This window comes from Astyanax mexicanus, chromosome 1, assembly GCF_023375975.1.
Source record: "Astyanax mexicanus isolate ESR-SI-001 chromosome 1, AstMex3_surface, whole genome shotgun sequence".
Taxonomy (NCBI): domain Eukaryota; kingdom Metazoa; phylum Chordata; class Actinopteri; order Characiformes; family Acestrorhamphidae; genus Astyanax; species Astyanax mexicanus.
This window is the reverse complement of record NC_064408.1, coordinates 16,461,937-16,478,738: the sequence shown is the minus strand read 5'-3', so window position 1 is coordinate 16,478,738 and position 16,802 is coordinate 16,461,937. Positions and strand designations below refer to the sequence as shown.

At 37.6% G+C, this 16,802-nt stretch overlaps 1 long non-coding RNA gene across 3 annotated transcripts in view; it reads left to right on the top strand.

Annotated features, from left to right (window-relative positions):
• Positions 1-3,058: 3,058 nt before the first annotated feature.
• LOC103040896 (uncharacterized) overlaps positions 3,059-16,802 on the top strand; it is a 136,417-nt gene continuing 122,673 nt past the window's right edge. For all 3 annotated transcript variants that reach the window (XR_007429287.1, XR_007429285.1, XR_002649656.2), the window contains exons 1-3: positions 3,059-3,174; positions 5,396-5,444; positions 10,731-10,908. This is a non-coding gene — a long non-coding RNA (uncharacterized LOC103040896). The remainder of the gene's footprint in view (positions 3,175-5,395; positions 5,445-10,730; positions 10,909-16,802) is intronic.

The following is a 16,802-nucleotide window of genomic DNA, read 5'->3' as shown; positions in this document are numbered from 1 at the left end:
CATTTTCTGTGGACCTTATTTGAATGTTCAACACAGACATCAAAATAAAGTCTTTTAATATCTATGAAGGATGTTTGGAAAATGTTTAAAAAAGATGTTGCACAAACTTTCCTTCTACATTCTCTGTGGATGTCTTTTGAACGTTCAACAGAAACGTCAAAATAATGTATTTTAATGTCTAGGAAGGATGTTTAAAAAATATATATATTTTTTTATATTTTTAAAATAATTTTATTTCAAATTTTTCCAATTTTCTCCCCAATTTACACGGTCAATTACCCAACCCAGTCATTAGGGCTCCCCCTATCACTAGTGATGCCCCAACACACCAGGAGGGTGAGGACTAGCGCATACTTCCTCCGATACATGTGAAGCAGCCACCGCTTCTTTTCGAGCTGCTGCTGATGCAGCATTGCCGAGCAGCCAGCGCGCTTGGAGGAAAGCGCACCGGCCCGGTTCCGATACATCAGCTCACAGACGCCCTGTGCTGCAGACATCACCGTGGGAGTGATGTGGGGAGAGAGCGCCATGTCTATAAAAGAACAAATAAAAGATGTTTAAAAAAGATGTATGTGTAAACTTTCTTTCTACATTTTCTGTGAACCTTATTTGAAGGTTCAACACAACTCTCAAAAGACATTTTTTAATGTCTGTAATGGATGATAAAAAGACAATATAGACAAAAACATATATTTTTGTTTATTATTATTATTATTATTATTGTTATTATTATTACTCCAACAACACTATAGGAACTTTATAGTTTCTTTTGTTCTAATTCAGGGAGGGTTATCCAGGGCTTGATTTGGGGGTGATGCAAGAGGATGCCATCCTCCCAGTCAAAGAGTAAAAAAACAAAAAGACAAATATCACCCCCTTATAAAACTGTCCCCCCCTACATCCTCTTTGAAATGAAGTCAGTGTAAGACTGTCTGGGGTTTCGTGTTTGTAGTCACTGCAGTGACTCAGAAAAGCTTCTCTGATTAGTCTGACTGTTTCTCTCTTATATAACAGAATTACTGACAACTTCGAGTTAGGTCTTTATGTATAAATGAACAGTTTAGGTGAGGATAGAACAAAAACATTAGATTAGTGTTGATTAGATCACTTGTGGATGTGATTTCTGACAGTGTTACTTGTGTGTTTGCATGGATGATTCTAGCAGATGCTGAATATTAAATTCCCGCACAACTTCGGAAAAGTTTTCTCCCATTCATCTGGTACACACTATCATACCTCGCTCTTTAAACTCCTTTAACCCACGTCAACTTAGCATGACCCACAAGATAGCACCTTGCAACTTATACAGGTGTGGGCGTTCCCAAGCCACCCCCTAGATATACACTGCCTGAATAAAAAAGAAGTCGCCACCTTAAAAAAAGGTCACACACTATAATATTTAGTTGGACCGCCTTTAGCTTTGATTGCAGCACACATTCACTGTGGCATTGTTTCAATAAGCTTCTGCAATGTTACAAGATTTATTTCAATCCAGTGTTGTATTAATTTTTCACCAAGATCTTGCAGCAGCACTGATGATGGTAGAGTCTGACCACTGCACAAAGCCTTCTCCATCCAGCACATCCTAAAGATTCTCAATGAGATTAAGGTCTTGACTCTGTGGTGAACAATCCATGTGTGAAAATTATGATCTAATTCTCTCTGAATCACTCTTTCACAATTCCAACCCCATGAATCCTGACATTATCATCTTGGAATATGGCCGTGCCATCAGGGAAGAAAAAATACATTGATGGAATAACCTGGTAAAATAAAACAACGGTACAACTATTGTAACATTATTGTTATTATTTAAGACGTAGTTCTGTTTATTAATGAGGCTGTTTATTAAGAGAGTGCAGCACCTCAGCCACCTTTATTCCCCATCACACTGATTTAACCTCTAGATCTAGTTAAATAAACTGTTCAGGAACTGTATCTGATCCACTTTAGGCATCATTCCTGGTATGTGCAGTATGTAGGCCAGATGTACATACAGTGGATGCAAAAGCTTAGGCACTCCTGGTCAACAATTTAATGTCCTGGTCTGGTACGCTGAATTGTTAAAGAAGCAGAAAATAAAGGGATCTCCAAATGATTAGTGTATTATTTTTGTTTTGTATAGTTGAGAGTTGAAAAAGAGAATGAGCACTGTGCAAAAGTTTCAATCAACAACCCATGATTGGATCAAGACAGCTTTTTGTTTTACACCCAGTCACTTACACTAGAAACTCATCCACATACCGGTGAGAAGCTGCAGCCAATAGCACACAGCATACTCTCAACCGGAAACAACCGTCCACCTGGAGGACTAGAGTGCCAATTCATATCAGGGCACACAATCATATACATACCACACACACCAAATTAATTTAGAGTATTCACATTTTCTGGATAATTTACAGTATCCAATTTACCTGATCTCTATGTTTTTGGATGGTGGGAGGAAATCAAAATCCCGATGGAAACCAACGCAGACACAGGGAGAACATGAAAACTCCAGATAGGGAAGGAATAACCACTAAGCAACTACTATTGAGGCACTGAAAGTCATCTCAAGCTTCCATCTTAAGCGAATGCTACAAGTTAAGTTATAGATTAAATATATAAATATTATACATACTATGTGTTTTCTTTTTAGGCATTTTTATTATTATAATTATTCATATACATTTATTTATAATTATTTATCTGCTACGTTCTATTGTATTGTAAAGTAGGCTTTGTTTATTATACTAGTTATAACATTTTAAATAAAAAGGTGATTATAAAAAATTAAATATTAAAAAAAAAAAAAAAAAAACGAATATTACTAACAATATTATTGATTATGTAATGGAAAAATTCAATATTGATGTCCTAATAAACAAATTGTTTTGAAATGGTATAAATGTGACTTATAAATAATTAAAAACAAAGTGAGATTAACACATTTAGTACAGTCTAAAGTAGATCTAGTATAGCTTAGATTTAGTAGGGCTAGTTTAAGCATCTGAAGGGCGTGGGGTTAGACAGACCTTTGGGATGGATATTTTTGCTTGGACCTGGCAACCCTGCTGCCTCAGTAAGAGACAGAAAGAGGAAAGAAAGTGAGAGAAATATTATGGACTGCAGACAGGAGTGTTTCTGTGGCTAGATGTAAGAAAGTAAAGGTAGTTTACCCTGTTTTATGAGGTACGTGTATTAGAGTTGATAATGGTGGGTTCAGTGACGTTTGGTTGTTTTTGTTTGACAGAAAGTTTTTTTAAACACAATGTTTAGACGTTCAGTTTTTTCTATTAAATGTTGACTTGGTTAACATTAGCTAGCTTAAGGTTTAGGAGACATTTAACTTACAGCATTAGATTGTCAACATTATGTTGTAAGTAAAACTGTAATGTTAGCTTAAGTAACTTCTTATTGTTTAAAGTTTAATTTAGCTAAAGCAGCTAGCGTTAGCTTAACTAACTAGCTTGCTAGCATCGCTAGCTAGCTTAGCGGTTACCGTTTTTCCTCTTTAGCTAACAGTTTGGCTAGGTGCTAACTTCAGCAGAGGACGTTAGGAAGATAAGTTAGCTAGCTAGTTAACTACTTATTTTAGCTAAGGGTTTTATGCTCAATTTGACAACAGCTAACTACAGTGTTGTCCGTAATGGCTAATCATTACCTCAATAATTGTATTGTTTACCCACTACTATTACTGCATGAGGTAAGTTAAGCCTGAACAATAAAACCAAGTGTAGCCTGTGCTAGTAGTGCAGCTGTTCACTTAGTAAGAGTTAGCTATCACGCGTCAGTCAGCTAACCTAGTACAACAAGTTCAAAAGAAAGTTAATTAAAAGAGAATATACAAGTAATAAAAGCTAAAAACAAAAAGGTTGAAAATGTGTTCGCAGTTCAGGAGTGAGCCTTATATACACCAGTCATTTATAAAAAGACTTATTATCATTTTGGTAGTTGATTAATCTGTGGATTATACAGCTCTGGAAAAAAAAGAGACCACTTAAAAAAACTATGAGTTTCTTTGATTTTACCAAATTGAAAAACCTCTGGAATATAATAAAGAGGAAGATTGATGATCACAAGCCATCAAACCAAACTGAACTGCTTGAATTTTTGCACCAGGAGTTTCATAAAGTTATCCAAGAGCAGTGTGTAAGACTGGTGGAGGAAAACATGCCAAGATGCATAAAAACTGATTAAAAAAACAGGGTTATTCCACCAAATATTGATTTCTGAGCTCTTAAAACTTTATGAATATGAACTTGTTTTCTTTGCATTATTTGAGATCTGAAAGCTCTGCATCTTTTTTGTTATTTCAGCCATTTCTCATTTCCTGCAAATAAATGCTCTAAATGATAATATTTTTGGGGGGATTTGGGAGAAATGTTGTCAGTAGTTTATAGAATAAAACAACAATGTTCATTTTACTCAAACATATATCTATAAATAGCACAATCAGAGAAACTGATTCAAAAACTATTTTTTTTCCAGAGCTGTATTTCTAGTTAGTCGATTAGCCAGCGATTATTTCTGCGATGCCATTCTCCATTTCTCCACCCTGTGGATACAACTCCTGTTCTTAGCTTTCTATTTTGCTTCAAAACAACAGAAACAACTGAATTCGCTTTACCCAAACAACTCTGACCACTTAAACCCTGATGTGGCATGGATTGATAATGACATAGCCAGTTTTAAAGATAGCTGATAATAATACAAATTATTTTTTATCTTACCGTAGTAAAAAAATGAAAGTTTAGTGGGTGGAAATAAAATTATTCAAATTATTTTTATAAAGCAAAAACAACATAATCTTCAAAACTGTTTTGAAGCAGTCTTGGCTCTTTGTATTTATGCCTTCAGAACTGACATACACCCTGTTCACTAGCAAAAGCCTTTTGAGGCTAAATGCAGGGAGAATATGGAAGTTGGGTGAAAAAGGCTTAAAGCTGCTCTACTACAGTCTTTTCGGTGAGCTAACATCACACTGCACTGTCTGGACACTGAGAGGATCCAAATATTCAGGCTTGACTTTGCTCCCCACTCTCTTCAGTGAGTCTTGAGTGTTCATGACTCTGTTATTGGTTCACTGGTTGCCTTTCCTTTGATTACTTTGGTAGGAACTGACCACTGAGTTCAGGCTACAGTACAGCTTGTTGTTTGTGTAGAATGTTTGCTTTGTTTGTGGTGAATACCAGACAAATCATAGGTGGTGTAGTGTAGTGGGCAATAACAGTGCGTTCACTGTCTCAGACAGGGGTTCAATTCCCCACATGGCAAGCTCACTATATTTCACCACTATACTATTTCTTGGGCAAGACTTCTAGCACTACATTTTCCTATTTATTTAGAATTCAAAAATTTGTGATTCAGTTTGAATTGTAAATGTTTGTTTTTCAGGATTCTTCTTTGAAAGCACTACAGTTCAGCAGCACCCTTTGATGGATGACTACTCTCAGCCAGAGGTACATTTTTCTACATTTGAAAGTAACTTGTTCACTAATTTTGGCATTATGTTGCTCAATACTGTATATAGAAGTTTTATTAAATAGAGTGGCATTTTTATCATTACCCCTTTCGGCCGAAACGATACCACTGCACTATATAACTTAGGTGGAGCTGAACAAAACCTCTAACGATGTGTAACTTGAGACATTTTTGTGTAAAATCCCATAATAGTACTCCACAGCCTTAGTCTACATACGCATTTTAACATTGACATTGTTAACTATTTACTTGTTTACTTCAGACATTATCTCTCGGCTTATTAACGAAATCACATTTATAAGAGGGACCTAATACAGCTCTGGAAAAAAAATTAAGAGACTACTTCATTTTCTGAGTCAGTTTCTCTGATTTTGCTGTTTATAGATATATGTTTGAGTTAAATGAACACTGATGTTTTATGCTATAAACTACGGACAAAATTTCTCCCAAATTCCAAATAATAATATTGTCATTTAGAGCATTTATTTGCAGAAAATGAAAAATAGCTAAAATAACAAAAAATGATGCAGAGCTTTTAGACCTAAAATAATGCAAAGAACACAAGTTTATATTCATAAAGTTCAGAAATCAATATTTGGTGGAATAACTCTGGTTTTTAATCACATTTTTTATGCATCTTGGCATGTTCTTCTCCACCAGTCTTACACACTGCTTACACACTTTAAGCCACTCCTGCTAAAATTTAAGAAGTTCAGCTTGATTTGACGACTTTTCATCATCCAGCTTCCTCTTGATTATATTTCAGAGGTTTTTAATTTGGTAAAATCAAAGAAACACATCATTTTTAAGTGGTCTCTTTTTTTTTTCCGGAGCTGGATTGCAAAGTAGCATTTATTTAGCATTTATTACAGTGAAGTAAAAGCTTTAATTTTTAATTTTTATTTTGATGTAACTGCCTTAATCTCTCCGAAATAACGTAAATAAATGTATTTGCCAACAAACCCAGATCTGTGCAAAAGTGGTACAGAGCCACACCTAACAAGACCCTCACACAGCCTTAGTCTGTCTACCTGCTAATCTGTCCAAACTTGGACAAGCTTCACCTGGGCTTCACCTCTGGCTGCTGCACCATTGCACTCCTGGGCTTTGTTCTTTACTATGAAGCAGCAAAGCTGTCTGAGCGCAGAGCGAAAAAACAGAACGTTCTGTCTGCTGCCTGGATTACTAAAGCTATTTTCAGAGCCCTCTCTCTCTCTCTTTCACTCTCGGTTTTTGTGTATGTGTCTCTTTTACACACACACACACACACACACACACAAACAGAGGCTTTCCAGGGCAGGCAGCCTCTGGAGACAGCTGTGCTCATTGGTCTCATTGACTGCCTGTAGCCACTTAACGCATGTGACACAAAGCTATAAGTGAATATATGGTGTGGGTATAGAGGCCCACTCATATAGAACTATATACGGCATGCAGATTAGGTGTAAAGGAGATATGGAGATGAAGGCTAAGCACAAATAGGCCTTTCGCATCGGTTTGCTGTGTTTAGATAGATCACATAAGCCTTTTATACCTGGATTATAAGCTTTTTCTACCCAAATTATAAGCCTTTTGTACCTGGATGCCTCTCTCTGAGACAGAACTTTTGCATCTGATTTCCCAGCAGTCCGTAAATGCAGGTATTCTAGAGTAGGGATAATATACGGTTTGACACTTGGAGTTTGGCGCTAACGAGTTAGCTATACACTTTTAGAGTGTGAAACAGAGTGTATGTGTGTGAGAATCTGGGTCAGGGTAAAAAAAAAAGGAGGAGATTATGTGCAGACAGAGCTCCTGTCTGTGTGTTGATGCTACTGGATGTATTAGACTGAGGGATTTCTGGGACAGGCATCAGAAAACATTCAGATAACGCTGGCTCACACACACAAACACACAGTCAGAGTCAACCTGCCCTGTTACATAAAATGTCCCTTAGCAGGTCACTGAGTTCAACAGTATGGATCTCTTCAAGGGGAATCATATAGGTTACAGCTTAATCCAAATCCTAACTCAGCTATATCCAGACTTACATCCCTGCAGAACTCCATTCTGAGGGATCAGCTTTATTTCAGATATTGCTTTCCTCCACACAATTTCAGTTTTTTTTTCCCTCCACACCTTATGACTTGCTTACATCGTTGCAGTCATATAAGTCTAGTCCAACCCAGTGAGGTTCAGCCACCCAGGACGATATCGTACGCTGTTAAGACACTATTTGACAGTGAGGAGAAAAGAAAATCAGTCTGTTTGAAGAGATCATATTGTTTGATGTACACTAAAGGCAGAGGTGGAAAAAGTACTGAAAAATTGTATTTAGGTAAAAGTACCTTTATTTTGCTAAAATTTTACTCAGGTAAAAGTAAAAGTACCCATCTAAAAATCTACTCATTTTAAAATTTACTTTGAGTAAAAGTTACATAGTTACTTTTAATTATTTTATATAAAAAAGTAAAAACATTGAAGCAGATTGTTTAATGTTTCCAATAAAAACTTAAGGAATTATCATTAAAAAAAAAAATTATTCAACCCCTCTATTATTACCACTCTCAAGAATAGAGGTTTCAGTCAGGTGTTTTCAATCAGGCATTGAAAGCATCTGTAGATGTGAACGGAACCATAACCAGCAGCAATAAAACAAATTTAAAAGGACTTAGATACTAAGCTCCTTCTAGACAGTTGTTATGGTGTCTTTGCAATATGGTGAAGTCCAGGAAAATGGTATGCCAAAACCGTAGAGAACAGTATCCCAAAACCAAGGATATTCAAGTCAAGTCAAGTCATTTTATTGTCATAATATAAAGAATGGAAGACACTATATGTACAATACACAAATACATATACGTAAGACAGAAGACAATAGTGCAAGAGTAATGGGGGGGGGGGGGGTGATTAAGATGGGATGACAGTACAAATATAAACAGAACCCATATAAAACAGTAGTGCAAATATGGTATAATAATAGCTTAAGGCTGGTAAAGTGAATACTTTACCAGCATATATGTATAAATAGCAAAATCAGAGAAACTGATTCAGAAACTGAAGTGGTCTCTTAATTTTTTAATCTCAGTGTGTCTCAGGTTGACTTTACTTGGGTTCTGGTAAAATTTGGACAGATGTCTGTTGGGCTTTATTTAGCTCTGGATTCAGATCTTGCTTTGTTGGATGGAGCTGTTGAACTGAATGACTTTGTAAAATTTTAGGCCCCATTAAGCTCTCACAACAGGTCCACTCTGGCCTCATCCCATCATCCACCTGTTCGATGCCCTCTGGTGGCAGGGTCAAGTCAACTTAAAATTTCACTGAGGTTCTGGGTCGTCTTAACTGAGCAAGCTGCCAGACTAACTGTCTCTGCCTCTTAGTTCCTCTCCCTTAATCGCATAAGCTGAGAAATATGAACAGATGAGGAGCGTTGATGAATTCACAATGTTTTTACAATCATCTTTGAACTTTTTTTTTCCCTCACGTAATACATGCAAGGGTATGTGAGGAGATTATGTGCGGGGGATACGCAAGGTATGTGAGGAGATTATGAGATTTACTCATAACCAAATCAATGTTTAATCTGCCTGTCTCTCTGTGTTGGTGAGGATGACGCAGCTGTCACGAGTTTTGTGGTCTTGGGAACAGCTCTTAATTTGCTAAATTGCCTGGAGAGATGAAGAGGGAGTGAGAGAGCGAGAGAATGGACGAGGCGGAACCGATCTAATGAGGGAGCGAAGGGAGTGAAGGAGAGATGAGTGTTTATTAAGATTCAAAGGACAAAGGGATTCCTGCAAAAAGCAATTTGCAAGCGAAACGCCTGATGCAACAGTGAAAAGACACACAAATACAATATTCATAAAAACGATTTCTCTTTATATTGCTCCCGGTTTCTGTCACAGTCACCTGTGCACCTGTGCTAGAACTGGAAATGAGAGAATGCAGCATTTTATATCAGCCTTTTCTATGATTAGTTGATTCAAATAATTTAAATCATATTGAATATTTTAATTTATATTAAAGCTTACGCTTACAGCCATTCTACAAAATAGTTGTCATTTGCATTAACAAAATAAGAGACCACTTAAAGACCACAAAGTTTCTTTGGTTTTACCAAATTGAAAATCTCTGAAATATAATCAAAAGGAAGATGGATGATCACAAACTATTAAGTCAAGCTGAACTGCTTAAATTTTTTCAACAGGAGTGACATAAAGTTATTCAAAAGCAGTGTGTAAGACTGGTGGAGGGGAACATGCCAAGATGCATGAAAACTGTGATATTGTGTGTATAACTGTGTTATTCCACCAAATATTGATTTCTGAACTTTATGCATATGAATTTGATTTCTTTGCATTATTGGAGGTCTGAAAGCTCTGAATTTTTTTTGTTATTTCAGTCATTTCTCACTTTCATTTTTAGAATAAGACAAAAATATTCATTTTGAAGGGACATCATTTGGTCCTTTGGATTGTTTATTTGTTGCTTTTTCATGAGAGACTGGCTTCATCAAGCTCAAACCAGCCACAGAGACGCACAAAGTAGAAAATTAAACCTGTTTTGTTATTTTATTTGCACACTTTTAATACAAAGAAAATTGTATTTTAAATTGAGTCTCGGCACTGCTCCACTGAACTGTCACTTTATTCTGAGTGTGCTTCCTATGCCTGAAGTAAAAGGATCAAAGTCATTTAATTTTTTTCAATTAAAATAGATCATATACCTTTTCACAGCACAGACACACACACACATGTATATATTCACACACACCTATCATGCACATGTAGACTAACCAGTCAGCATGCAAATGCGCTCTTGTTTTCATTGTGTTTTTGGCGCATGCACCCGGTGCATGCGGTGAAGTTAGACTTTGGACAAAGCTAACTGAAGGGAGGGCAGGAAAGCCGAGAGAGAGGGAGAGAGAGAGAGAGAGGGAGGGAGGGAAAAAATAGAGAGAGAGAGAGAGAGAGAGAGAGGGGGAAAGGAGAAGGGGGGGGTGTCCTGCACTAGGAGTGCGTGTGTGTGGTGGAAAAGTGTCTGTGTGCTTTTCTCTCTTGATTTAGAGCACTCTCACATTCTCTCTGTCTCTCTCGCTCTCTCTTTCTCTCTGTATATCTGTTTCTCTATGTATCTTTCTCTCTCTCTCTCTCTCTCGCTCTCTTTCTCTCTGTATATCTGTTTCTCTATGTATCTTTCTCTCTCTCTCTCTCTCTCTCTCTCTCTCTCTCTCTCTCTCTCTCTCTCTCTCTCTCTCTCTCTCTCTGTGACTGTGTCTTGTTGGGAAGGAGGCATCCAGGGAGACTGTGAGTGCTGAAGCCGGATTTTAGAAAGTGGACTCCCCAACAAAGAAAGTAGAGCCAGAGGGGAGGAAACAACCACAAGCTGTGGACCAAAGTGCCCGTCTGTCCCTGTGAAGAGGAGAATACAGAGAGCCAAGTTTGAAGGGAGAAGGCAAAGAAGAAGGTGAGCAGAATTTATGAAGTCCTGGGCAAGTGCCTTGGCTCTAACTTAGTGTGTGTATGTGTTTGTGTATAATGTGTGTGTGTGTGTTAGGGGAAGTTGAGATTGGCATCAGAGAGCATTTTCTTAGAACCGCCTTTCACTTCGTTATTGAGCAACGAGGGCTTCTAAAGTTAGAGCTAATGCAAGTTTTAGACCTTACATATGAGACTAAATGTGTGCTTGTATGTGTGACTGTGTGTGCTTGTGTGTGTATATATGTGCACTTTTGAGTCACTATAAGAAGAGTTCATTTGCAAAAAACAGATAAAGGTATGCTTAAAGAATAGCACCTATCAGTTCTTGCATATGAACTCGTCTTCTATCGTTCTTGACATGAATAGACTTGAGGTTTGGTGTAAATGAGTTTGTGCTTTTCTTAGATTTCTCTTGAAGTGCACACCAGTTTGTACACTTAAAGTGAATGAGGGCTAGTATGCGACCATAAAATATAATATAACGCTGTAATATCAATGTTGTAATGTCATGCAATATTCACAGGCAAACAGATCTGTCTATTTATCTTAGAAACGACTGTGCATGATTACGCAGCTTGACCACAGCCCTAATTACGCATTGCCATAAAAGTTTGCATGTAGGCACGGCTGTTCGAGATCGTATGTAGTGTGTATTTGTGTGAATGTGTGTGTTGAGTCAAAACACAACGTCTCTGCATGCATAGAGTTTAAGCAAACACTATGTGTCAAACAGATAGATATTATCGCAATTGTTTTTGAGTTGTGTTGAGTGTGTGTTAGTGTGTTTGTGTCTGTATTAGGGTCTCAGCTGCTGCCTCTCTCTCTCGCTATCTCTCTCCACTCGCCTGTCTGTGTCTCTTTTGTTCAGACGTCCAGACGTCTACTGCAGCCAGAAATAGAAACACTTTATTTTTCATGGGATGCAGGTCCATAAGTATTTGGACAGGGATGAACCATTTTGGTAAAATGGTATCTCTGTTCCTCTCACCACTGTATCAGTGGATCTGTAATGAGGCCATCAAGATGCGATTGAAGTGTAGACTTTCATCTTTAATTGGAGATGTACTGTATTAACTATTTAGTAGGGATGTCCCAATCTGTTATTTTTGCGCACCAATACAAATATCTTAATGCTGATGATTATTTTTTTTTAGATTCTTTTTTTTTTTTTAGATTAATCAATTATATAATATTTCTGCCATGCCCTCAATCTCTAAAAATGATAGAAACAGCTGAACATGAGATTTAAAGGCATTTAAATGTCTAGATGTTGTTTAAACATGGAAAGTACTGATATTTAGTGAGTAAATATGTAATCTGTTGTGTTTTAGCACTTTTAGAGACACATACTAAGTTGAATGTAAACTGTGTGAGTGAGCCATTTACCCATTTACCCATCTCCCACTGTTTTTCTGTGCCCAGCTCTCTGTGTAATGTGGTGCTGTTACAAATGAACGATTAGTCGACAATGAAATTAGTAGTCGACAAATTTAAATAATAATAATAATAAATAATCGAAAATGTCCATTAAATCGAATAACCTTTGCAGCCATAGCTGACTGTCAGCTGATACTGATCTGATTCAATCTTTAAGTTTCATTACATAAAAAACACAACTTTAAAACACTGCAGTATACCGTAATAATCGCTGTATGTAGTGTGTTTGTAGTGGTTAAAACTCTGAACTCAGAGTTGTTGGTTGTTGTCGACGACTGATGTGTAATACATATTTTTAGAGTGTATGTTTTCTAATCTCTGTTTCACCAGGGTTGTTACATAGAAATATATCAAACTCTTTTTCAAGTGAATCAAGGCCAAGACTGAATAAGGTATGGTTTGCTTTTTCTATAGTGTGTGTGTTTGTGTGTGTGTGCATCAGCCTCCTACTCTCAGTTCTGAGCACACTGTTTAGTGCTGGTTTAGAACCAAAGAAAGGTGTGCAGTTCTCTTGCTGCTAAAACAGGGCGTGTCCACAGTAGTTTAGTTTCTACCAGTAAAGATAAAAGTAAGTAGGATATCTGTGTTGCTGGACAGGTACAACCAAAGTGTGTGGTTTTGGGGATGTGGAAAATAATCGTATGTATTACCCTATTTTTTGCACTGTAAGGCGCACTCAAAATCCTCTAATTTTCCCCAAAAATCGTCAGTACGCCTTATAATCTGATGCCCTTTATGTATGAATTTTATCACCTAGGTTGCAAGGAGCAGTAAAGCAACTCTGCTAAATCTAAGCTTACTGTAAATAAATGGAAGCGCTTTACCAAATAAACAGTTTTCAGGAGAGAACTAGGTTAACATTCAGCGCTTGTTTGAGTTTGAAAGAAAATGTTTAATTTTTTTTTGAATTACGGTTTTGTTTACTTAACTTAGCTTTTAGTTAGCTACATGTCATACTGCAATCAGCTAGCAGAAGCTCTTGACAAATCCGCTGTCTATGCTTATTTACAGTCATTGGGTAACATGTGAGAACAGAAAAGCCACATTAGACTTTGGTAGAAACCATCTATATTCTGGACAGATGAACATGCTGACAAACATGATCGAGGCAATATTATGGCATGGACAATTACTGGTGTTTAGTAATATGGCTGCTGATAGATGAAGCAGGATGTATTTGGAATTGTATAGGAACATGATGAGGTTGCTTATTTTAGGTTAAACTGAATGCCACACTCCCTGTTAGAAGGCTTAGACCTTTCAACAGTTTCTGAAATGGAACCCATTTCTGGAAAAAACTGCCAAAAACACAAATAACTTTTCTCCCTGTTTCATTGTGTATGTAAAAGTTGAGAGTATATTTTTGGTGGAAATAAAAGGTTAGGGTGCTCGAATCATTGCAAAGGCTCAGATTCTTTTTCTTTTTTTATTTCAAATTTTAATGTCATTTTCTCCCCAATTTACAAGGCCAATTACCCAACCCACTCATTAGAACTCCCCCTATTACTTGTAATGCTTCAATACCAGGAGGGTGAAGACTAACACATGCCTCCTCCGACACATGTGAAGTCAGCAACCGCCTCTTTTTGAACTGCTGATGCAGCATTGCCGAGTAGCATCACTGCACTCGAAGGGAAGTGCAACGACTCGGTTCCGATACATCAGCTCACAGACGCCTTGTGCTGATTGACCTCACCCTTTGATGTGGGGAAAAAGTGCCATCTGCCCACCCAGAGAGAGCAAGACCAATTGTGCTTTCTCAGGGCTCCGGTAGCCAATGGCAAGCTACATGAACAGGATTCGAACCAGCGATCTCCTGATCATAGTGGCAGCGCTTAGCCCGCTGGAACACTCGGGGCACTAGGCTCAGATTATTTTTAAGGTATAGTAGAAGTAGACCAGATACAGCAGTTCTGCTGGAGTTCTTAAACATTGTGTTATAGTTGTACAATCAATCTCTTAATCTTTTGCTGCACAGTTTGTATTGGTCATCTTCTAGTCCTTTATTAGTGGACACAGGACACTATCAACGGAACACTTGGTTGGTTGCACTATTCTCAAACCTGCAGTGATGCTAAGGTGTTTAACTCTGCCCCAGAGAGTCCTATTCTATTGGGAGTATTTCTCTACACTGACATGGCAAGCTGTGTGTGTTCATTCGCCCATCTTTTAGCAGTGAGAAGTTAAACAATCTGCATTCAATAAAAGGGGTGTCTACAAACATTTGGACATACAGCTCTGGAAAAAAATAAAAAAACACTTAAAGATAATTTATTTTTTTCACTTTTGGATTGAAAATCTCTGGAATATAATCAAGAGGAAGATGGATGATCACAAGTCATCAAACCAAGCTGAACTGCTTGACTTTTTGCACCAGGAGTAAAGGCATAACGTTATCCAAAAGCAGTGTGTAAGACTGGTGGAGGAGAACATGCCAAGATGCATGAAAACTGTGATTAAAAACCAGGGTTATTCCACCATATATTGATTTCTGAACTCTTAAAACTTTATGAATATAATCTTGTTTTCTTTGCATTATTTGAGGTCTGAAAGCTCTGCATCTTTTTTGTTATTTCAGCCATTTCTCATTTTCTGCAAATAAATGTTTATTTTTCTCAAACATATAACTATAAATAGCAAAATCAGAGATACTGATTCAGAAACTGAAGTGGTCTCTTAATTTTTGTGCACAGCTGTATAGTGTTGAACACTGTATAGTGTTTGAATCTTGCTGGTGGGTCTGTACTGTTTCCCCTTTCTCATGAAACTTTTCCTGGAAAGTTACCATTGTGGAGATAAGGTGTCATGCTACATATGGGATATGTATGCCTGATGAACTGATAATGTATGAAAACAAACGTTGGTGTGTGTGGTGGGGTAATCTGCAGGAGGGTCTGAAAACATACAGGGTGTCCAAACGGATATCCTGTGGGTGAACGGCTGAGAATAGCTTGTCTTTTTAACAGTGTGGAACTTACAGTATCACTCCGCCTAAAAAAGTTTCACTTACACTGACTAAAACACGGAATGATAGAAAAAGTAGATGAATATTGAGCAAGAAAAAGGAGAGAAAGAATTAGCAGGAGGAGAGCCATGCACAGCCCATGCATGCATGCCGGGAATTCCTAGCTGCTGACCTTTGTGGAAAATAACAACAGGCAATAGAGAAGGTCACGCAGTCACCATCCTCTGTTACTTGGCCCCAAACGCATTGGACCCTCCACACTGACGGACAGTGGTTTCATAAGCCAGCCTGTTCTGAGATTACCAAAAAATGGGTAATTTGTGTTAGGGTTGTTTAGAGAAATCAAGTTTTATCATTTTTGTGATATGAGGTTTCACAATGATAAACATTGAACATTTTTTAAGATCATCTGTTGTATCACCTAGTGCTGTGCGATATGACGATAAATATCGTGGGGACGATAGAAAAGTGTCTATCGTACTATTACCTTCTTTCGTCCCTATCGTTTCTACAGTAATTTCATCAATTATTCACGCAAATATATAAAGTAGGCTATGATGAAATGTATTGGCACTTTGCATAAACTCGGTTTATATAAGGGATAATAAAGTAATCTTTGTAAAAAAAAAACTTCATAATGTGGTTTTGCAACGTGACGCTGCTTTACGTTATTTGACGGACACGCGTGGAGACACCGGTTTGCGACATGCTTTACGTTATTAAACTCATGAGAGCTGAACATCGGAGTCGCATTGTTCTTTTGAAAAATTTGCTACTGCATCTACCTCATCTGTTTTCATTTGATACATATATATTGCTGCACTAAAATTAAGTAATTCTCATTTGTGAACATTTGGTTTAATGTCACTTTGAAATAAATTTGGAAAAAAGTAAGCAATGATATTATTTTGTCATATTTTTCGAAGAATAACTGAAAACATACTTAAATGTGGTATATTGTGATATATATCGTTATCGTGATATAAAAAATTCCATATCGCGATATATGATTTTTTTTTCCATATCGCCCAGCACTAGTTTCACCTTGGGATGATTTGCGTACCACCAGAATCTAGGCTAAAGGCAAATGTCTACTTCTGAGTTGAACCTACATCGTAGCCTATGTGTCGCCAGCTATAGCCTACGCCGTAGCTTGACACGCACCTCTCTCAAAATGTAACAATGTGTCACACAATGCGTACAGCCACAGCTGTGATTGGTTGCCAGGCCTCGTGTTCCCGCTCACACATTCTCGCCTTTCGCGGTTTAAACTGTAGAGCGACACAGAGCCGCTGATATTTATATGCAGAGGTATAAACACGTTCCACTGTGTATGAGTAGGCCACGACGCAGGTTTGACTCCCATTCCGTTCCCATTAGGACTCCCCCTATCACTAGTGATGCCCCAACACCAGGAGTGTGAAGACTAGCACATGCCTCCTCCGATACATGTGAAGTCAGCCACCACCTCTTTTGGA